Genomic DNA, 24,673 nt, shown 5'->3' with positions numbered 1-24,673 from the left:
AAGTGCTTCAAGAAAATCAAATTGTTCTTTTAGCTCAACGACTGCTGCAAAAGTTATATAATTTTATTTTTATTATTTTGGATTTGGATGCACAGCTTGTGGGTGCTCGCAGCAGAGGAGCAAGTGCAGAGTGTCGAGACAGTGTGCGGAGTGAGGGGGCGAGTGGAGGTACGGCCCTAGAATCGCGCACTTGCCATGCTAGCTGACTTAATTACCCAACTGAAACTTGCTGCCTCTGCCCTGCTCTGAGCTCTCTCTGCTCCCCAGTGCAGGCTTAATAATAATTACTCGAGTTAAGTCTGATGTGGTTTGCTTTACTTAGTTCCTCATATGCCACCGCAGCTGCCTCACTTTTCTGCCTCTTTTCCATATATGTATATATAAATATCTTTTTATGTGTATAAAACTTTTTTGTATTCCTTTGTTTTGACTGATTAAGAAAATGATGAAAATGCAGCCAAGCGTCCAAAATGTTCCTGATAAACAACAACAACAACAGCAACAGTAACAACAACAACAATTACAACTGAATATGCGCAGCGAGTGTGCGCAGTCAATAAAACCAACAAACAAGAAGAAGAAGAAGAGGAAGAGGCAGCAAAAGAGTATTTAGATAATATATTTTTCTGCTCGAGCAATATATTCTTAGCCATATGGATGATGTGTGGACCCCTTCAAGTAGTTCAGCTTAGCTATATTAGGGCCTTTTATGGTTCACACGAAAAAAAGTCAATGCTTTAACTGTAGCGGAAATTGGCTTAATTACCATTAGAAACCATTGGCTAAAGAAAATTATTTCTGCATATAGCTAAGCGCTCTAAACTGATTAGATCATATCTGGTGGATATATGTGGAATATGTTGAGTACAAAATATATATAGAGTTGTCTGAATATTTATAAATTTAAAACTCATTTGAATACTAGCTTTTGTATATTAAATATTTTAGTTAGTTTTGTATATTAAATATATTGTTCAAGATTTGGTTTTAGATGTAGACGGAGCGAGTCCAAAGAGAATTATTTTTGATAACTTAAAACTATAAATGTGTAAATATGTAATATGGAAAAGCAAAGGTGACAGGCTCCATGCTTTATAAGTATCCTTGATAAGATCGATGAACTGAGTTGTTATAGACATTCTGTCTGAGTGTCTTAGCGTCTATTCGTCCGATATGTCCTCAATGATCTCTTACGCCAAAAAAGCTAGAGACTTGAAATATATGTTAATACATATTATATATTTTAAATATGTATATATACATTATAAATCTGATATAGGTGTATTGAGGTTCAAGGTTTCATCTTGGGTTGTTAGATAGGAAACAATTTTCTATCAAATAATTGATAAGAGTTCTTGAGACTGAGCAGTTTCAGCTGCATCGAACATACATATACATCATAGTCTTACTTAAATGATATATGTTTAGGCAAAGAAGTGTTTATGGACTCTTTTGCCTCTATAAACTCTCACAAATTGAATTTTGCATAGGCAAATCTAAGCGAAACTTTTGCAGTTCAATTGCTAGTTTTAGCTGTTCATGCCACACTTTATTTGTCTCAACTTGCTAACTGTGCCTCTACTCTCTCTCCCTCTCTCTCTGTGTCTGCATTTGGCCTCTTCCAATTGATCAATTGGCAAATTGTGCCCCGACTCAACTGCAAGTCTAAGGCAATTAATTGTTGTTGTTGTTGTTGCTGCTGCTGTTGCATTGTGAGCCGCATTGTACGTGCCGTGCTGAGGTCTGGAGTCCATTCAACAGTGCTGTCAAGGCTCTGCAGCCACTCCCCCTGGCAGACAGCAGCCACGACCGCCCCAACCGCCCCAACCGTGCCACCCGTGCCACCCGTGCCAGCCGTTGCACCCGTGGCACCTCTCGCTTATGGGCATAGCATATGAGCGACATCCAATCATAATTCAGCGTCTTATCGCATTCGTGCACATCTCCAGTTTCGTAGCGAGCGACGCTTGCCACATGTGGCAGCCACATGGGCCAGTGACCGTAAACTTGCGACAAAATGTCGCGTGCTCTAAACTGCAGTTATGCAACTTTACAATGCCTGACAACTGGCTGACAAGGCGGCCATAAAACGTTGCGCTTTATGATATGCAGCGATTTATCGGTCTATCGAAATATCGATAAACAAATTGCAGAACACCGAATATATGTGTGTGTGTGTGTGTGCGAGGCAGAATTGTGCCGGAGGATAGACAACTGCTAATAAACGCTTTTCTAGGTCATGCCACAAGCTCCGAGTACAGAGCGTGGGTGTTAAATTATATAGCCAGAGGCTGTCCGACACTCGAGCTCTGGCAACTGAGGCTCCGATGTCGACGTGTGGCAGCAACATGCGCGCCTCAGTGTCAACCAGGCTGGCAATCTGGCAACCTGGCAGCCTGGCTGGCAGGCAACAACTTGTGCTTGTGCCTCTGCTTCGGCTTCTGCTTCTGCTTCTGCATTGGCTTCTCGCAGCCACGCCCACACCGCCAACTGTAATAATTGTACTTTGCGCCTTGGCCATTTAGTGGGCGTGCACTGTGGTTCGCTTTGACACTCGCTGGCGTATACTTAATGCCAGGCATTTATGCAGCCGCCGCTCCATGGAGACAATCATTAAAAACAATAGATGCTGCCAGCTAACTGCAACGAATTCAAAGTCAATGCCAAAGCCAAAGTCAATAAAAATGCTGCGGCGGCAAAGATGAGAGACAACAACGCATTGCAAGAGTTCCGATCGTATGCTCTCTCCCTCTCTCTTTCTCCACTCACTCGGTTGCTCTCGCTCGCTCTATCTCTTTTGGAGACCAGCTAAATTAGTTGTCATGGGAATTTATTGTGCCATTTGGCCAGCATACAAAGTCCGCATAGACTGCAGCACTGTATACGCGCGTGTGTGTGTGTGTGAATGAGTGTGTGTGTGGCATATGAACAAACACGAGACAAATGCGCGACACGAAGTTTTACTGTACTGCCACAGAGCTATGTGCAGTAGCTGATCTGTGATTGTACAAGCAGTATAAGAGTGACTTCTATTTGTAATTTTGGCCTATAGTAGAAATCTTTTTATAGATGGAAGTCACTCTATGTGATCTGTAAAAGTTACTCTCATACTATCTATATTACTATCAAGCTGAACTCTTAGTATGTCTAATCTGTACAAGTTACTCTTATACAATCTATATAAGAGTGACTTATATCTATAAGTTTAGCCGGAGGAGACTTTTAGATTTCTGCTCGTAAACTTAAAGTTGTACATAGAAGTCAAGATACATATTGTATAAGAGTGATTTTTTTTTATAAGTTCGGGTTTGTAAGTATATAAGTCACTCTTCTACAGGAACAACTTATGCAATATCTTATGCAGATTGTACATATAAGAGTGACTGCTTTTTATTAGAATTTTAGGTATGTAAGTCTAGCTATCACTCTTATACAAGCACGGTAAGAATTTGTATAAGTCACTCTTATACTATCACCAAAATGATATAAGTCACCCTCAAACAATTGGCATAAGAGATCTGTGTAATCTGTATAAGAGGGCCTTCTATGTATAAGTTGAGTTTTATAAGTACAGAAGCCACGCTTATAATAAATATTAAACCAATATGCTCTATAAGGCTTGATAAACAGGGTATTTTTAGCACAGTCATATTTTTTATAGAAAACAATTTCAATAATTTATCTAAATTAATAAAAAAAAAATTTAAAAACAAATTTTTCTTAAATGTTTTTCAGAATATCTTTCAGAGAGTTCGCTTTAGCTAACGACAACTGTATTATAGATTGCGTGCCTTTTAGCATCGCGTGAGGCCGCTGCCGTCTCTTTCCCTCTCTCTCTCTCCTTCTGTCCGTCTTTAGCTTCATCTTCTGCATCGCATTTTGATGCAGTCAAGTGTGAGAGACTGCGCAGACTCCCAAGCATCATCAGGGAACCGCACCGCGCCCGTCCGGCTGCTGCAGATCATGCGCATGATTAGCCAGCAAAGTTCTCAGAGATTGTCTCTGCTGCTGCAGCTTCGGTTTTTTGTATCTATATTCTTTTTTCTTTTACCAATTTGTATTAGAGTTTAATTATGCAAATAATGCGAGTTCCTCAGATTCTCAGACTTTGCTTTCTAACTGTCAACTGTCACACGAGCAAAAGAATTTTGCATGTATATACGTGCATCTACTGTATGTATGTATCTCTCATTTTTTTCACATTTTCAGTTTCGTGTTTGTCTTGGGGCACTCATCGGCCCATCATCGGTTGGACTCTCTGCCGGGGCTGTCGTCGCCATCATCGTAATCTATTATTAAAATGCCATTAGAGCGGTGCAGCACCAGCGATTGTCCCAACGGCAATCGCAATTATTGAATATGTATATATAAATATATATTTATATATGTATTTATGCACATACATATATATGCTTGTGTTTCGTATTCCATTTCATATTAAGTCAACTCGCAAAAGATCATAATTCATAGCGCCGATTTCATAGAAAGCCAGCCTCACAAATGTTGCTCCTCAAATATTTGGCGCGAGCAGCTCGCGTGTCCCCAGGCCCGATACGATTTGTACAATTTGGCCAATACCCTAAAAGTGGGGTGTACCGAAATGGTCAGGTATTTGTGCATGTAATGTTAGTTAATGTAAGCTACACCTGCTTATAAAGGCTGAGAGTTGCCGTGAATTAAAATTATATTTTAAAGATCTTATATATAAAGTTCATTTTTAGTATAGAAAATCTAAACGAATTCCATTCCTACTCATATATCATATAGATCATCATTCCTACTCTTTTTCGTATAAATCATCTATGTATGTGCCTAAAGATAATAGAGATCACATAGATCACATAGTTCATATAGATCATATAGATCATATAGATCATATAGATCATATAGATCATATAGATCATATAGATCATATAGATCATATAGATCATATAGATCATATAGATCATATAGATCATATAGATCATATAGATCATATAGATCATATAGATCATATAGATCACATAGATCACATAGATCGCATAGGTCATATAGATTATATGGATCACATATTCATATAGATCATATAGATAACATAGATCATATGGATCACATAGATCATATAGATCATATGAATCATATAGATCATACAGATCATATAGATCATATAGATCATATAGATAACATAGATCATATGGATCACATAGATCATATAGATCATATAAATCATATAGATCATACAGATCATATAGATCATATAGATCACATAGATCATATGGTTCATATAGATCGTATAGATCATATAGATCATATACATAACATAGATCATATGGATCACATAGATCATATAGATCATATAGATAGCATAGATAAAATGGATCACATAGATCATATAAATCATATAGATCATGAAGATCATATAGATCACGTAGATCATATAGATTCTTTTTCTATTTTCTGACCGTCAGAGTATTTCCAACTCATAAAATATAGCGTCAACTTTACTTTGTAGTGCTTGGCTCACTTTTTATTTTGTTTTCTTGGCTTGTGTAAATCAATTAAAGTGTGGCTCAAGTGCCAAGCGATCAGCCAGCGCTTTGTTTTAGCCAAATTAAGACTTTGCATAATCAAGTGCTAAAAAAAATGGTAGAAAAAAGCAACTGCGAAACCTGTGGCAAAAAAATGGGTTTGCATTCCACAAAAAACCTGTGACCATTAAACACAATTAAGTTTTCAGCATTTTCCTATGCCACCTATCTAGCTGTGTCTCCCTCTCACTCTCTCCTGCTGTCTCTGACTCTCTCGCTCTGGCTTGACTTGCTCAAATTAACAGTTCATTAGTTAAAGCTCTGGTAAATATTTTGTTTCTTGCAAGCAATTATTGCCCCTTTGGGACAGGCCCTTGGGGGTTTAGCTCTGATGATGTGTGTTTTGCCATGGACACCTCTATTTTTTGTTGTTGACTGGTGACCCCTGTCGAAAACTTCGCCCCCCTGTGACCCCTATCAGTTCGACTGACACAACTATCGAAAGCCGTTATATAAATCTTTTCGCACATCGGAGCTGTGAAACTGGCCGTAGGTCAAAACTTATATCTGTCCCTCTGCCTCCCTCTCTCCTTTTCTCACCCTCTGATTACAACAAATCTGGCTGGCAGTCACTGATTAGCTAGCGCTGAAATCAGCTCATTGAGTTCACTGATTACAGTTATCCGGCCATATCGTAATACTAGCCATAGCTCGAGCCATTTGGCATGCTCCATGGTCACTTTATTGTTCTTATGTGACTTTCAGAGAGTTTTTGCTTGTGTTCTAATATTGAAAATGATGTTCATAGTTTTTTTCTTTTTATAGATAACACATATTTTCATTTTACTTGTATTTTTTTTATTATTAAGAACGAATTTAAATTTATTTTTTTTAATTTAAATTTATTTATTAAATAATAAACAAAATCATATAAAATACATCAAATCGTAAAAATTATATTATCTTTTGCAAGACAATTTTCGTCTAAGGCGAAAACTTATTTTGTTTTTTCTTTTAAGTGCTAAGGGTTAGAATTGTTGGAACATAAATCTGACAACACAATAAATATATATACAGTAGATATATCTATATAGTGTAATTATCTATAAATTAGAAAACACTAAATATCCTATAGATCTAGAGGTAGAGCTAAAGAGTTCTACAGTCTACCCAAAATAAGATAAAACTGTTTTTTGGTATAATATCGATCATTTAAAACCGATAGTATATCGGTGCTCATGTCAGTAAATGCTGCTTGAAAAATCAGCTCCTTACAGGGCTGGGATCATAAATTTCTCAAACAGTCCCGACTAGACTACTTCTCTTACTTGTCTTATATCATTTTGGCTGTAAATATGAGTTAATTAATAAGTTAATCCCATTCAAATTGACTCTGATTTGTATATTCATTACAGATTCATTCTGTCTAGCTATTAGCATATAAACATTTCAAAACATCCCATTGTCACTTGATAGAGCTCTTCATGGTTATCCACTCCAGTTTACAGATCATCGGCATTCTTTATGGCTATAAACCTAGTTTTTAATGAATGTAAGCGACACGCTGGATAGGTCTTACTGCTAAAATATGAAATAATTATATCAGCATGCTTTCATTTAAAGTACCTTAAATTCATATTTAAATTTCCATAAGAAACAGAATGAAATAAAAAAAAAACTAACTCAACATGATCTCGCAACACAGATCTCGCAATAAAAACAATCAGCGCCAAATCAAAAAGCCAAATATTTATAAATATGCATAGATCGATTGATATCAAAATTGAAATGCTTAGAACTGAAAGAAAGAAGACAACTGTAAATTCATCTGGATTATCTATGAATTCGCAAAGATCTAGAAGGTATCTCTATAGTAGCCTAATCTTGCACACAAATAAATATGCATAGAACCCATTTGCACAGATTGTCTCTATTGTATCCATTGTCTCTAATTGGCTTATGGGAGACAATGGCCTCGGCTGGGGGCGCGATCGCTGACGTTGCGGCATGGAGGCGTGGCCGCCTACACATTTGGCCGCACTGTTGCATACCAGCAGGCGTTGCGGCAAGCGTCTGGGCCAAGTTGGTAGCCGGGCCCGGCTAATTGGCATGCGTCGCAGTCGCATGAGTCTCGAGCTCGCCTGTTCGCCTGTCAGCGTCAGCCCAGGAATTTGTGCGCCCAAATTGGCAGCTATTGTTGGCTGCGGCTGCGGCTGCGGCTGCGGCGGTGCCTGTGGAGGAGCTCTGACCTACTTAGGCGCCAGTGCGCCTTTTGGCATTAATCCAAAAACAGTCAACGCATTGCATTTATATATATGTATACATTCATGTATATATATATACGTATATATGTATGTGTATCTCGCAGATACTTGTTTGTTTTGTATCTCTACTGATGGCACACTGACAAATTATCATACATCTCTCTCTCTCTTTCACTCTCTCGCTCTCTCTCTCTTTCTCTCTCTTTGTGTGTGTGTGTGTGTGCTCGCTCCATAAAGAGCTGAAGCCGCCCAAAAAGGCTTTCATATTGCATTTTCAGAGCCAGCCGCTGTCTGCTTGCGAGCGTTTAACTGATAATTGATTGATTTATTGCTTTATTGTTTGCTAAATAAGCCACAAAAGCTACAGAAATACAAAACACACACTCACTCACACACACACACTCGCACGCACAATGCACAAATGAAATTAAAAACGAAACGTATCAAAACAAAAAGCTAAATCGATTCGATCCAAATCGAATCGCAACGCATCCAATCGAAATCGAGTCGAATCGATCTTTAAAACGCCTGAGCACAGATCAAATTTAAGAAAATAAATGTTGAGTATGAACGGTTGAATACCCTGGACTCTATGTACTGCTGATCAGCCTTAGCATGTTTCCTCTATTTGCCTTTTGTCTCTGTCTGCATTTAATCCTCTCCGTCTCTCACTCTCTCAGTGTGTCTCATTCTTCTTCTCGTTCTTGTTCTCTGTTTATTTCTCTCAGAGAGAGATAGCTCTCTGCCTCTCACACGTTATGGCTCTTTTTCAATTTTTGACTGTTTATCTCACTCTTTCTCATATATATTTTGTATATTTCCTCCCTCTCTATTTTTTATCCGCTTTTCCTTACTCTCTTCCACCTTCTTCATTCTATTCATTTTCCTACAACTCTTATTTAGCGTTCTTTTTCTCTCTCTCTCTCTCTCTCTCTCTCTTTTATTCTCTCTTATTCTGCCTCTATATTCCGTTTTCTTTTTCTATCCCATTCTCTATCTCCCCCGTGCCTCCATTCATCTTTCATGATTTACATTCACATCAATCTTCCTTCATTACTTGAATTCACTATCAGCCACCCCAGCCTAAACACCGTTCAGATTACAGGGTATATGAAGCCAAGAACACGCACTGCCACTGCCAAAAACCTACTCAAACATGTCATTTTTTTTGCAGTTCGGGTCAAAAGGGGTTTTTGGGGTCTGAGGAACTCGTTGAATGAGGAACTTGTTGAATGTAGTTGCTGTAGTTATTGTCAGATAACTTAAGGTCTCCCGCTACTCCCCCTCTCTCTCCGTCTCTCTTTCACTCCATCTCTGTCACTTTTTGAATGCCGACACGTCGAAGGACATGAAATGTCGACTTCCAATGCTGCCCGCTGACAGTCAAAGCTAGTCCCAAACAAACATAACTTATATGATATGATGGAGCGACATCTCTTTGAGATGATATTTAAATGGATATTCTTATTGTGAATTAAGCTGAGCAGATATATATATATATATATATATATATATATATTTATGCATATGTATATGCTTATAATTTGAAAATTAGAGCGATGTCATCAAAATTGCACTTCATCCAATTGGATAACAATGGAGCTGATGTATTGCAAGAGTAATTTATAAATATATATATATAGATAAATATATTTTTTTTAACTGCCCATATCCGACTGTTAGCATGCTCTGTATGTGTGCAATAAGTGTGGCATCGATTTGCATTACGCGCGACTCATTAACAACAGTTAAGGTTCGACTGTGACAATTATGCAAGCCAACAATCGAGCAGCTGCAAAGTGCATGGCAGTGCATGGCGGTGCAGCAGCAGATGCAGAGGGGCAGAGATTGAGTGACGCATAGAGACATAGATACATAGATATCAAATTGATTTGCGTTTGATTAAAGTCGAAGCGTAATTTGCTTATGTAAACTGCTCGCCGGAACTGCGCTCATAATCATGCAAATGTGTCGGCCTGGCTGAGATAAAGAGATGCGGCAAATGCTAATTGATAGGTAAACCAACTGTTGCCCCTCTCGCTCTCTGCCCCTCTCGCCATCCCTCTCTGTCTCGCATGCAACTCCGCTGCTTAAGTGGAGTCTGGTGCATACAAATATGTGCATTAAATTTTAAATTGAGTCAATTTCTTAGGCAAATCGCTGCGCTAATGTCTTGGCCAACACTCACACACACACACACACACACATGCATGCATGCACACACGCACACATCCTGCCACACTCTGTTGCGGAAGCAAGCAACGGATGTACGGAAGCAATATTAAAATGCAATTAAACAAATAATCACATTAAAGAGAGCGCCTGTAAATTATTTAAATGAAAATTAGCGGCAATATTTATACATATATATATATATATATATATATGTGTGTATGTATGTAAGCAGGTGTATGAAAGAGTGAGAGAAGAGCGCTGAAGAGCAGGAGTTAATGGTGCGGCAGGAGGCAGGAGCCAGGGGACGGGAGCCGGGGTTGAGTATCTTAATCATTGCGCTGCATTTGCTGTTTGTATACAAACAAGAATTTTAATGCCTCAATCAAAATAAATTGAAGCAGAAAACAAAGAAACAAGAGAAAGAAGAAGATTTTGTTCGACGAGCCGAATTGAAGATACTCTTGCTTTAGAATTTTTCAAAAGTGTCATTTGATTAGGCGTTGGCAATGTTAGGAGAGGAGAAATTGTGGGTTAGTAAGATATATGTATGATAAGAATTATTAGAGATATAGGAAACATGTAACTCATAAATATTAAAGGTAGTGATGGAGAATATAGGAGATATGGAAAATACAAAACAATATGCAGACTTGGAAAACGTCAGAGACTTGGGAGGGACTTTGAGAGTTTGGAAAATAAGAAACCAATTCAAGATATATGCAAAAAATGGTTGATAGCGGAGACAATAAATATAGTAAGATATGGTTGATATGGGAAGATATATAAGATATGAGAGAGAAAGATGAATTTGTGGATTGTAGATATTAGAAATGAAGCTGGTATGGAAAGTATAGTAAGACTATAGATAGAGAAAGAGAGAGAGAGGGAGAGAGAGAAAAATGGAACTACATAGATATACAAATGAATCGATTCTACTAATTGAATCAATGATTTATTGACATCGCTTTCCATGCATATTGCATCATCTGCTTGTCAAAGCCAGCAGACACACTCTTCCCAAAGGACAAGTTAATATAAATTAAATTTAAAACAAGCTACAAGTGCTTAACATTTGCTATCAATGATAATGCTACAAACAGAGCAAACAGAGCCTAGCATATGCCATAGCCTAGGCATAGCTAAATCCAAAGCGAACCAAATTGCAGCTAGAGATCAGCTAATCCAGCTCAGCTTGGCGACAAGATCAAATTGCAATAGTGCCCAACTGCCGTAAATATGTATGTATGCGTGTATACACAGCTATATATACCTATATATAGATATATATGAAGGAAGGCAACAAATGACCAACAATTTGGTCAGGTTGTTGCGTTCGAGTGGTCTGAAGCGGCTGCCTTCTGGCTGTTGGCAGTTGGTAGCTGGTGCCAATTTGATGGCCATCAGTTGGACCGACTGTCAAACGCATGCCAACAACAGTTTAGTGCAACAATTAGCAACACATTTTCGCCAAAGTGCCACAGACAGAGGGAGCCAGCCGAGTCGCGCACAGACAGACGAGACGGACAGTCAGACAGACAGACAGACATCTGGACGGTGGGACATTCGCTTCATCAGGCAGTTGGCCAATTGGCAGAGAACCGAACCAGAACTACGAGTACCCCTACTCATGGGCCCCCCTCCATCCGCTACCCGTTAACCCCTACGAGTCACAGTCACAGTCACAGTCACAGTGCTCCTCTGTCTGGCTAAGTGCTTGCCCGTCCCGATTGGTTCTTAATCAAGCGTTAATTTGCCGGCCAAGCGACAAGCCCGTAGCTGCAACACTGTTGCCTGATGCCCGTTGCCTGTTGCCCGTTGCCTGCTGCCGGCAATTGAAGCAGCATTCGTCTAGAGAAGCTTTTCTGCTTTTAGAGATGCTCAGAACAGAAAATGAAAAACAGAAAAAAGAAAATCAAATATGTATTGGCCAGTTGCTACAGAAATATGTTGAAATTATCTATAGCACGTCAACTGAAATACTTGGCTTATTAGTCTTTGATAGTATAAAGCAAAGAATTTTAAGACCCGGAACATTAGAAACTTAGTCAATGGCAAACTCGAGCCGTAGAGCAGAGTTCTATGAAGATTGTTGAGAGTTTCTTTTATAAAGTTTATTTATAAAAAAGTTGTATAAAATTACGATCTGAAAGCTTTTATATAGAATAGAATTAAAGTTTTTATTTGTATGGGTTTTTTCTAAATTCTTAATTAAATGACCGACCTAAGAGCTGGTTTCTCAGTTAGTAGTTAGTAGCTAACCTCAGCTAATACTACAGATGGACTGTGACCGCGCAACGCCGGCTAATTATACTAAGCACAACTGCAGCAACATGTTCCTTAAGTGCATTTCGTCTACCTCTAATTGAGAGAGAACAACAGCATGTGGAAGCCATGTGAGGATTTGGCACTGTCCGCATGCCAATTGGACGCGCTGCGGCTTTGCCCGGCACAGGCAACAGCAGAGGCACCGGCACCGGCACCGGCACCGGCGGCTTGTGCCACTTTTTTGTAAATTAAATTTAACGCCTGAGAATGAAAAATAAATTAAATATATTTAAAAAACTAAAGAAAAAGGCGAAATAGGCTTAAGTTAAGCAGAGATTGTCTTAGATTGTGTTGCAAATACAATTTGTTAATGTAATGCTTAATTGAATTAAATGCAAGAAAGAGAGAGAGAAATAGAATGATAATAGAAGGTACAGATTAATTGATAATATAGAGGTGGTAGAGGTAGAGCTAGAGGTAGAGGTAGAGGTAGAGGTAGAGGTAGAGGTAGAGGGTAGAGGTAGAGGTAGAGGTAGAGGTAGAGGTAGAGGTAGAGGTAGAGGTAGAGATAGAGATAGAGGTAGAGGTAGAGGTAGAGGTAGAGGTAGAGGTAGAGATAGAGGTAGAGGTAGAGAGGGTAGTGGATAACAGATTCAGAAGAGAGAATAGATGATGAGGAAAGAGGATAAAGGAAGACAATACAGTATAGTGGAGAGAGGATACAGGATATAGGATGAAGGAATAGAGAGATCGAAAATAGAGGATAAAGTATAGAGGATAGTAAGTAGGGAGTAAAGGCCAAAGGACAGATGATAGAGAATAAGCATACAAAGATAATAGAGTATAATGGATAGAGAACAGATGCATAGACAATAGAGGATAAAGGATAAAATAGAAACTTCGAGAGAGCAATATGCAGGTTCAACAACCTGACCTTTCTTTCCTTCTATCTCTCTTTCTTCCTCCTCGTCTATCTGTCTATCTCTCCCTGAGTCATTAACATTAAAAACATTTGTATGCAATTTTAATGAATTGAAATGTTTATCAATAATTTATTTAATTTTTTTGTATATCTTTTTTTCGCTAAAATTCTGTTTTGTTGTAGCAAAATACTTAATAAAACTGGCCAAAACGACGAAGACGGGGTCTAGCTGAATTGATAGAAAGACGTCAGCACTGAGGGGCACTCAAGTCCAAGTCCAACGGCAACAACAAAAAAACAAGAAATCTATCGGTAAAATATAATAAATTTTATGACAATCCATTGTTCTATTTATTGTTATTGTTATGGTTTTTTTTATTTATTTATTTTTATTTTTTTTTTTTTTTGTGCTCTCTGATATCTTGCGTTTGTATATAAATATATATATTTGTGCATAGTTTTTTGCGGCTGCTGTTGAACAATAAAAATCAGGACTATTGTCTTGCTCTCTAAGTCAATAGACTCTACAAAAGATGAGTCTAGATGAAAACCAGAAACTTGATTCGAGTGTGCCGGGTGTGCGTCTGTGTGTCTGTGCCACACGTTGACAATTAAAACCGTTACCAAATAGTTGACTAATTTATCGATCAGCCTTTGTTCCAAATCTACCTCATTATTATTTTCCATTTGGGATTTGATTGGATTGTGTGTTTTTTATGCTCACGCTTATTGTTGTTTCTGTTTTGGATTCGCGAATTATTTGGCAATTGTTGTTGGCTCATTTTCGAATGTTGATTTCGAATTTCAGCGAAAGAAAGTCCGGCATTGCAACTATTCAAATAGGTCTCGCAACTGCCCATTAAAGACATACGTAATCTATTTAAATGTATTCGCAGGTGGTTTAAATGTAAAGCTGGTGAAATACCAGTTCTAGTTCAATTTCTAGTTTACGTTCAATCGATGGGGACTTACCAAATGCCGTAATATGATATATAATCGCGGCAAATTTGAACTAGTTTCAGTCCATCTCGATAGCTACAGCTAATGGGGTGTGTTAATATGGGATAAGCAAACTGAGTTAACAAACTATATTGTGGAACTAGTTCCACTTCCAGCATTATCCTATTTGTTGCGGCTTTGGTGTGAACTTTAACATCGTGACAAATTGAACTGATTCATTTATTTTTCGAATAATTTATTTACTTTTATCATCAATGCTCCAATTAATTACAGCATTTGGTATGAGTAAGAAGATCAATCCATCAGACTGTATAATGGAACTAGCTCTAGCTCCAGCTCAAGTAAGTTGCGCTGTTTCCCAAGTCAGTTCCAGCTCCAGCTAATTACTTTTTTAATTGAACTAATTTCACTTCGAGAACTGAGCTAAATTCTATCCTGAACCAGTAAATAATCTCAAAAAGTAGCTCATAAAAATAAAATCTTTGAGTTTAAGTCCATTTAAGCAATCTTTAATTAGCATTTAGTCCAAAGAACTCGAGAGTTTTGCATAACTCGAAATTGCAAACGCAACTTTCCATCTATCAACCATTTAGATTACCAAAGCTCCGATTTTGCGCAGATTGTGGAGATCAGCTTGAAGAGCGGCGATTAAGTCAACTAATGAGAAATGCGAATTATCAATCGATGATTGAGCAGCTTGCTAACTATTTATGAGAACTAGCTTTGCATAATGCCAGCCAAATGCTAAACAGCGACTAATTTATTGGGCCAAATATTAGCATCGCTTGTCAGAGCTGCCAACACAGTCCAATAAGAACGGAGCCGAATTTAGAGGCCGGCGTGAAGTTAATGACGTTGACAGTCGGACAACTTTGGCAAAACACGCAGCTCGTAAAGTTCTTCAAATTATTTATCAATAGAGAAAGAAGATGCAAAGAGAAAGAGAAGCAGACGTAAACGAGAGCCATAAAGAATATTTTAGTCTGAGATTTGTAAAATATGCGCCTAAGAAGCCAATAAAAATGTTAACAAGCCCGACTTAGCGACAGCTAATAGAAATATATAGCTAGAAAATTGGTATTTCGACAGGAAATCGCAATTAGGCGGCAGTCAAGTTGACTGATTAGCAGACACCCTGTAGCCAAAAGCTGGCACACTTTTAGATGAAAATGTCAATGGACGAGACATTGAAAAAACTTATACAAAGTGCAATTGGATAGCAAAGTATCCAACTAACAGATACCCTGCTATTCTCAAAAAGGGAGTTCAAAAATGTTCTGAGGAAACTGTCATAAGGAAGATGTAAATAGAGATACCCTATTTCTAAGCAAGTAGAATCTTTGTAGCGAATGTGAGCAACTAGCAGATGCCCTGTAATTTGAATGTAGAAGATATAGATATATTACAAATATGCATATAATATTAAAGAGCTATAATAATCGAGAATCTACTGGGGATTTTCCATATACCCTGGGAGTTTTCCTAAAAATGTATACCATTGATGATGATGAGTTTTCCTAATTTCAAATTCTAAGTGAAAACTATTTGGAAATTCCACCTGCAACTGGCGAACATTTGCATAGTTAATTTGTCAAACTTTCTCATTTGATAGCTGAGAGGTCACCTTTCACTTAGTTAGAGGTTGATAAACGACGAGATCCACTCCGGCATGAACTGAAAACCAACTCAAATGAACTGAAATTATCAGCCATAAATATCAATATAAAGCAAGTGTTTAAAGTAGCCGAGCAGATCGTGAGAAAGGCCCCAGCCCAACTCTCAGTCCAAGCCCCAACTCCAGCCGCAGCTTCAGCTCAATTCATTGATGAAATACGAGTGCATTTTAGACAGTTTCTACCTCTCCCTCTTCCTCTCACTCACACACACGCCGGATGCCCCTCTTCGTCAGTGGCTTTCTGTGAGTGGACAATCGACTGCAGTTAAGCAAAAGGTTCTCCCATTCATTCACACTTGGCTCGCTTTGGGCCACAATTAAGATACATAAATTGCTGTGAATATATCTATTTATTCCAATTGGAATTCAAGCTCCAACTAACGAATGGGCCGCTGCCATTGATGTTGATGTTGAGGGCGTGGTCTTTGAGAAACCGATAAACTAAAGAAGAAGAAGAAGAAGAAGCTGAAGTGGAAGTTGAAGCTGAAACTGAAATATTACTCAAAGATGTCAAGTCTCTCTCAGCTGGGAGGCAAGATGTATGATCTACATAATGTAACGGCATTTGATCACATAAATGAATTCAAACAAATTAAATATATGAATTAAACTATAGATTGATAAATAGATAAAATCTAACAATGCTGCAAATGAAAAGCTTGAATAATGAATACAAATTTGTGTGAAGCAGATTTCGAATAAGAAAATATTTAGCCAGCTGAAGAGTCTTTTGATTCAATATTATTTTTATTTTAATTACCATTGTTTAACATATTTGATTTTTAACTTCGACTTGCAGAATATAGGGACGATTCAAAGTGCTCCATTGGTATTCTCTTGATAGGTAAGTGACCTTGACAGCTCGATTAAATAGAGCTCTCCTGGAGAAGCATAAGACAGAGCAAGCCCTATATACAGTATGTTTCGACATGTTTGGGGGATCAAAACAGGAACTACATTTTGAAGAGGCAACAACATAAGTAGGAGAGAGCCTTTTTTGAGGGTCCTTCCGCTCGAATCCAGGGTAAAGGGAAAATATTCAATTAGATTCAGTTCATCATCCACTTCATACGCAACTCAAATATCAGTCTCACTTGCAGCTGTAGATTTACTTTACCAGACGAGATGCGAACCACCAAATAACAAGATATAAAAATCTCGTTATGTTCTTCCTAAGGGCTTGAATACTAATATATCAATAGCACCAAAGGGCTGGCATAGCAGAGGCGGATAGCAAAAACGACTACCGTTAAAACCAGAAGGTCTCTTGCGTCTAGCTTTATTTATTATTAATTAGTGAAAATCAGCAAATACATTTATAAATTATCTGCAAATTCATAAAACTGTTGAATACCTCTAGAAATTAGAAATTCTAATTGGGTATACATTCGAAAAGAAAATAGAAAAAGTATAAATTAAACATGAGAAATACGAGTCGCAACGGATGACAACATCTTACTTGTTTAGAGTCAAATGCCACTTGATTTAAAATTTATTTTCTATTGAGTGATGATTATATTTGCAAAATCAATATACTCATTTCAATTTAAAAACAACTATATATATATCATCTTTGATGTGAATGTACTTTGGATTCTTGAAGAGACTTTCCTAAAACAGAATATTAAATGAAGAATTTAATGTATATAAACAAAAAAGAACTTAAGGAATTTGATTAATACACGAACTTTTTCATGCGATCTCTCATAATAAATAGTATTTAGTTAATACTTATAGCATATATATATATTCCTATAAATATATACATGATAACACATTGATAAATATGTAATTTTATATGTATTTATATAGATATAAATCTCCCCCAGTTAGCTTTTCGTATGAATTAATTAGGTTTCGATTAGGTTGTCAAGCGTATTCAAGACAGAGGCGTTTCCTCCAGCGCCTTCTCGAGTTAATAATCGTGCAGCCCATTTATAATCGATTGATAGGTGTGAAAAATATTTTTAAGCTTTGTCTATGGGTAAAAAACATTCAAAATTCATATAATATACGAAATGTTTTGATTTCGAACAAACAAACGCCACAGGAGTCGCACAGCAGCTGAATAACTATTCGTAGCGCTGCTCTTCAGCTGCGACTTTTGGGGCCCTTTCAAATTTATTTAAATTCATCTTTGAATGCGTGTGTGCGTGTGTGTGTGTACGTGTGTTTTTTTGAAATACGAACGTGTATTTATTAGCGATTAAGTATCAAACATAAATATACATAGACAGGCGATCTTGTCGCTCGTCTCAGTTCTATACGGATCTGTTCTATTGGGTCTGGGAGTTGGGGAGTTGATACTTCAACTGCCGGCATAGATTAGAATTAGGAATTTACTGTGAAATTATGCAAATCATTGCTAACGAATTTTTCGAAAGTGTCAAAAGCTACTAAGACCTCAGAACCCAAGAAGAAGGGCTGAGAACCTGAGAATAAAGAACATCGTCGTCCATCGTCTGCTTATATCGCATTGGATCAATATATCGGATGGTGGATGTAGAGTAAACATATACCAAAAGCAGGTGCCATACGAAACTGATATCTTTATCGGCTGCTTCTCGTTAGCAGCACAGCAACAACAAACATTTGAGACACGGTGGAAGGTGTGAAAAGCCCAGAAAAAAAAAAAACGAATATGAATGTGAGCAGTATGCACAGTGAATAGAGTGAATCGTGAATTGTGAACGATTCTTCACTCGCTTGGCTCGCGCTAAAGTTCAACACTCGAACGAATCAATTGAAATGCAAATGTCACAGCAGTCGACAAAATAATATTTGAATACAAAATGACAAATGCTTGAATTATGAACGGCATGTTATGCACAAGATAACAGCCAATCCAATCCATCTGCCCATCTGATCGTCTGCCACGCCCCCATCTGCTATGCTTATATGCTGGTGAAAGATTTTTGGGCGGGGCGGAGGAGTTGCTTGAGTTCGTTGGCTCATCTAGTAGCTGCCCTGTTAATGTTAACGTAACAGCTGTCATTATGTTAAAGAGCTGTTAAGTCTTAACTATTAATAAATGTGTACTTGGTTATCGTATGTTAAACTGCTGTTAGCTTCAGTTGTTCTGTGGTATGTTAAGCAACTGTTCATAACATTGTGTATAATGTATATGTTAAGTGTCAGCTATTATCATTGCATGTACTTTTAGCTTCTTTAGCAACAGGAGAGCATTATGCCTCTTTGAAATCATGATGATATGTTAAGCCGCTGTTATTAGCAGTAACATTTCTTTGCCTACTCTGCTAAAGTATGTTATGTTATTCGACTGTTAGTATCATATCTTTACGCTTCATTTTAATTGTCTGTCATTTACAGAAACATATGTTATTGCTCTGTAAAGTCATACTAACATACTGCCGTATATACCCTATACAAAAGTTGTTCTCAGGCCATATTTGGTAAGCTCTTAGTTGGCTATCATTCTAGTAGCTTAACATCATGTTAAAGATCTGTTAGATAGATCTTTATGGACTTCATGATAAACACAAGGCAGAATTTGATCTTAACATACAGCATATATGTATATGTCTAGCACACGTGTGCAACACCCCAATGTCTCTGCTCTTCCAGGGTATTCTTGCGCCATTTGATACGCTTTTGTGTTCGATTCTAGATGCTGTTCGCTGCTTCTAGACAATTCACACTTTTGAAATGTATTGAGATATTTGGCTTGCGTGTTTGGAAAAGAGAAAGGAATCTCAAATAGCTAATGCCGGGCGATGGGGCACAGTCATAATAGATATGTAGATGGATGGTTAGATGTTTAGCTGCTCGCATTGGTAAACGACTTTTCTTACTTGGGTGGAAAGATGCGGCAAAAGCATTTTGCAGGTGTTTGTTCCAGCTGGTTGTTGTTGTTGTTGTTATTCTTGTTGTTGCTTGACTTGACATATGCAACAAGCTGTCCAAAGCAAGGCCAGCAACTGGCTGCAGCAGAGTTTATGTTGCTGCTGCTGCTGCTGTTGGTGCTGGTGCTGCTGTTGGTGCTGGTGCTGCTGTGGCCATGGCCAAGGTCCATGGCTAGCACGACAGCAACAACTGCACAGCAACTGCAACTAACGAGGCACGTTGCCAGCGAGTCGACCGTGCGGCAAGTGCTTGTTGCTGTTGCTGTTGCTGCTGCTGCTATCTAGCTATCTAACTATCTCTCTCTCTCTCGTTGCGTCTCTGACTCTGTCTATTTGTGTATCTAACAGTTAACTATGCAAACATATAAGGCTAATATGATGCGAAGCTGAGCAGACCAAGACACACGTGGCGTATGCGCAATGTCGCTAATTAGATTGCAACAACAACAATTGCAGTTGCAACAGCAGCAACTATTGCTCGTAAATTAGCAAAGCGACAGCAGACTATTTTTTTTTGTTTGTTCCCCTCTCTCTATGTCTCTCTATCTCTTTCTCGTAATCTATTGTCGTCTATCGAGGCGCATCATGCTGCCAATGTTGCATTGCTGCCGCTGTTGCTGCTGCTGCTGTTGCTGCTGCTGTGCGTTACAGTTGCTTGTTGTTGCAGCTGCGGCAATCATTCACTTTTAGCCAAAGCATAATAATAATATTTCAGCTAGTCGCAGTTGCCAGGCACGCGATTCATCTTAGCTCTATACGCGCCTGGCCTTAAACATCTTAGAGCGCGGGGCATCAAGCGCTGTGGAGAGTGGGGAGAGTCCTAAGCTCCAAGAAGCATTGCATTTCGATTTAATCGAGTTCGCTGCTGTCGCTGTCGTTGCCATTGCTGCTGCTGCTGCTGCAGCTGATCTGATCTAAGTTGCATTTAATAATCGTCGTCGTCGACGTCGTCTTCAACAGTCGCAACAAGTTTACAACAGGCAAAACAGGCTGAGGCAAGACTGCAAAATATCCAGAGCACGCTGACGAAGATGGAATACTCTATCGCATATGATAAAATCATTGTCTATTTATAGAGAGCATCCCTCTAAAGAGAGAGCGAGATATGAAGAGAGAGAGAAAGAGTTTTCGCTGATTGATTAACAGGAGTTTGCTCATTAACTGTCCCTTAAAATTGAAAAAGTGAATATCAATCGTTTATTGGAATGTTGAGAAACTGATTTTATGTTCAACTGTGTTTATGTTCAATAATGATGAATGATTGAAGCATCAATTAACTGATTGATCAACTCGTGTTGAACATAAAATTGATTCAATAACAGATTGAATGATGAAGAAGTAACTGATTGATTAGTTGACTGATGACGATTATTGAACATGATGGGCTGATTGAATAGCCAATTGATCACCAATATTGGAGGTCTTAGTGATTGATTGACTGTGCTAATGATTGGATGATAGGCCAACTACTTCAGATTGATTTGATTGATTAAAATAACCAACTGATAATTCGAATGAATGATTCATAGATTGCAGATTGATTGACAGATTGGGTTTGCTGACTAATGATTGATGATTTGAAGATTGATTGATAGACTAAATAATTGATTTGCTGACTAATGATTGATGATTGAGGGACAGACTTAAGGATTCATTGTTAGACTCAATGATTAACTAAAAACTGACAGCTTTACTAACGGATAAAAAAACTTTTTGACTCATTTAAATTCGTTTGATCGACTATAAACTAATACAACAGTCTGTTCATTGACCGACTAAGCAAAAGAGTGACAAACTAAACTGATTGATTGACTGCCCAGCAGACTGAAGACTAACCAAGTGTTGTACTGATTGACCGACTGAGCAAAAAATTAACTACATTCGTACATCATTCAACTCATAAGATAATTGCAATACCCGCAGCAAGGGTATCTAAAAAAGCAACTTGAGAACATTGTTGATGTTTTTGCTGATGTTGTTGTTGCTGCTGCTGCTGTTGTTGCTGCTGTCAACGTCAAAGTCATGGCAAATGCGTTGCTGTTGCTGTTGTTATTGTTGCTATAGCTGTTGCGCCTACATTCATATTTCAGCAATTAAAAATCTAATTGACAAATACTTGAAAGACAACGTGCAGGCAGCCAACAGAGAGCCAGCCGCCAGTCGCTGCAGCTGCTCCACATGCGACGCCACAATCTCCACCAGCAGCAGCAGCAGCAGCAACAGCAACAGCAGCAGCTGCATCAGCAATAGTCACAAATGCAGCAGCATTAGCAATTGCATTTCTCTGTGTTTTTGGTTGCATCTTGTTTTGATTTTTAACTGCCGTTCACAACAAGTTTTAATAACTTCATCTGCTGCTGCATTAGGCGAAGGCTCCAACTTGACTTTGGCTTTTCGTTCAATGCCATCTTGTTCAAGTCTTCCCTTTTCCCCACTTCTCTGCATGCATATAGCAACGTGTATGTGCATTTGGGTACAGTTGAGCTTGGATCTAACGGCATGCTGCGTGCTATGATTGACCATTACAGTAGCAGCAACAACAACAACAGCAGCAACAACAGCAACATCAACCACAAGAGGCGGCCATTTGGCCGCTTGGCCTAACAAGCAGGGCACGTGCCCTATTAAGCTTTGTGGTCAAAACCACTTGATGAATGCCCCATGCCAATGCCTGCGACTATAAACAAGTTATTAAATATGCTTCTCGGAGTGGTTGCTGCTGCTTAAGTACATTAATTATGCACACAAAGTTGTCATCTGCTGCTCACTGGGTCACGACAAGACTGCGTACGCCTCTCTCGGCTGGACAACAGCGCAGTCTGAGCTGAGCTGCGTTGAGTGGAGCGGAGCGGGGCTCCAGCCGGTGCAGCAGTAGTGGAGCTGCCCATGCCAAGACGGTGCACGTGTGCAGCGGAACGAGTAGAGCAAATCATATGCTTACCACATGCTCAACTTGTCAGCGCGTAAAACTGATTTTCAACACATTTCTGTTTTATGTTCTTCGTGTTTCGTTTTTAGTCAGACTGAGAATCAGATCGACAGATTGTTTAATGGAATGATTGAACCAGTTGCCCATAGCTAGTTGCGAGTTGTTGGCGGTTTTTGTTTTATGATTGACGGATTAATTAATTGATTGAACAAGTGCTCATCACTAGAACAGAATTTCAGCAGATTGCCTAATGTCTTATGATTGACTAATTGTTTTCAAACGGCTGATTGAGCGAATTACCAAGCCATTGTCCAAAGAACTGCATCTATGCAGATTCAGTTCTAGGATTGAACGATTGATTGATTAAACGATTAAGTAACTCATCAATCGGCTGATTGAGCGACTTAAAATTCTAGAAATTTTATAAAAGAGCTAAGCACAAGATGTACTCGTTGGTTCTGTGATTGACCAAGTAATTGATTGATGGATTTAGGAGCTTATCAATCGACTGATTGAGTGGCTTATAAGAAGGGAGCTTAGCAGTTTTATTTCGTATATCTCCAGCTCAAAGATTCTATGATTGATTGATGGATTTAGTAGCTTATCAATCGACTCATGAGTGGCTTACATAAAGGGATCTTTGCAGATTTATTTCGTATATCTCCAGCTTAAAGAGATGAGAATATGATTAGCGTAGATGACTAACAACTAAATGAGTACCAAACGATTGACAGAATATCTGACCAACTAAACGGTTGCCCACGAGCCCAGAGCACATCACACGCTCATCTCTAATATGTAAATGCCATCGCTAGAAGCAAGCACTGGCCGCCCCCTGTCGACAGCTTAATTAAAGAAGCGTCGATAGGTTTTATTTTCGTTTATGCTAAACGCATTTCGAGCCAATTCCAAGAACTAACAGCTCAGCCACCCGGCTCCAAAACGATTTGTGGCTGAGAGGAGGAGGCGGCGCAGGTAGCTGTCCGGTTCGAGGTGCGGGTGGAGTGCTAAGACAATCGCTGAGCCGTGTAATATTTCGTTGAAAACTTGAATGATAATTTCCATATGCGTTTAATGCCGTCAAAGCTGCTTCCGCTTAACGAAGCGAACAACTTTGCTTACGAACGGAACTCGGGAACTGTGGAACTGTGAAACTGTGGGGGGTCCGTCTATCTCTATTCCTATCTGTCTGTCTATTCTTGGTTTTGCATGGCTACAACAATGCTGAGCTCATTAGAAAACGCTGATGGACTCATTAGGACATCGGCTCGACTCGAACAATGGCAATTTAGCAGCATTTTTGTGCATTTTATAGGCATTGAGGGATTTGAGGGATTAAGCAGACTAGACGATAAGCGTGAGCAAAAGTGAAAGTGCAAGTGGATGGAAAAGAAAAGGTGACAATTCAAAGGTTCAAGGATCAAGGACGAGCACAAAGTGTCAGGCGACAGCCGAGTGACAGTTCCACTCTTTATCCATCTATTCATCTAACTGTCTGTGAGATAAGCGTGGAGTCCTGTCAAGCAGGACGCATGCCGTACTCGCTGGCTGCTTACCTGGCCTACCCTCTATTTTCTACCTGCTGTTTATCATAATAGCTATAATCGTAATGCTCATAGTTTGCTCTTCAAGCGAGGGCGTATAGCCTAACGCCCAATAGAAACAACAACAACACCAGTTAGCATTCAGCGTGGGAATTCGTTAAGGATTCAGGCTGCGCAACTGCTGAGAGGAAGTGCGTTTTGTTTAGACACCCCAGAAATCTCATTTACGTCTGTTGTCGTTTCCCAAGGGCTGCGAAACGATTTAAATTTCGATTCGCGAACGGCATTTCAGATGTATCGAAGCAGACACAAAGAGCAACAGAAATGCTATAGAAGGAATAGAAACATTTTGAAAACAATTAAAACTTGATCAAAGCCAGATAATGCCCGAATGAGTAAGATTTTCATATCTAGAAGAAAGAATAGAAAATATTCAGAAATTAACCAAGATTACATAAGAGATAATGAGTGTGTTAGATTTTCAAGCCGCAGATAAAAACCAAAAAAGTTGAAAATGGTTTAAGAAGAAAATAATAATAATAATATAGTGCCAAATTTGTAATGCCAAA

At 38.7% G+C, this 24,673-nt stretch overlaps 1 long non-coding RNA gene across 9 annotated transcripts in view; it reads left to right on the top strand.

Annotated features, from left to right (window-relative positions):
• LOC149267857 (uncharacterized) overlaps positions 1-24,673 on the top strand; it is a 43,747-nt gene that overhangs the window by 13,613 nt on the left and 5,461 nt on the right. For 8 of the 9 annotated variants that reach the window (XR_016270966.1, XR_016270962.1, XR_016270965.1 and 5 more), the window contains exon 4: positions 13,317-13,445. The exons of the other annotated variant lie outside the window; for it this stretch is intronic. This is a non-coding gene — a long non-coding RNA (uncharacterized LOC149267857). The remainder of the gene's footprint in view (positions 1-13,316; positions 13,446-24,673) is intronic. 9 annotated transcript variants of the gene reach the window in all.

The sequence above is a fragment of the Drosophila arizonae genome, chromosome X (assembly GCF_054131065.1).
Source record: "Drosophila arizonae isolate 15081-1271.41 chromosome X, UAZ_ARI_1.0, whole genome shotgun sequence".
In the NCBI taxonomy this organism is placed as follows: Eukaryota; Metazoa; Arthropoda; class Insecta; order Diptera; family Drosophilidae; genus Drosophila; species Drosophila arizonae.
The sequence above is the reverse complement of the archived record's forward strand: the minus strand, read 5'-3'. Positions and strand labels throughout refer to the sequence as shown.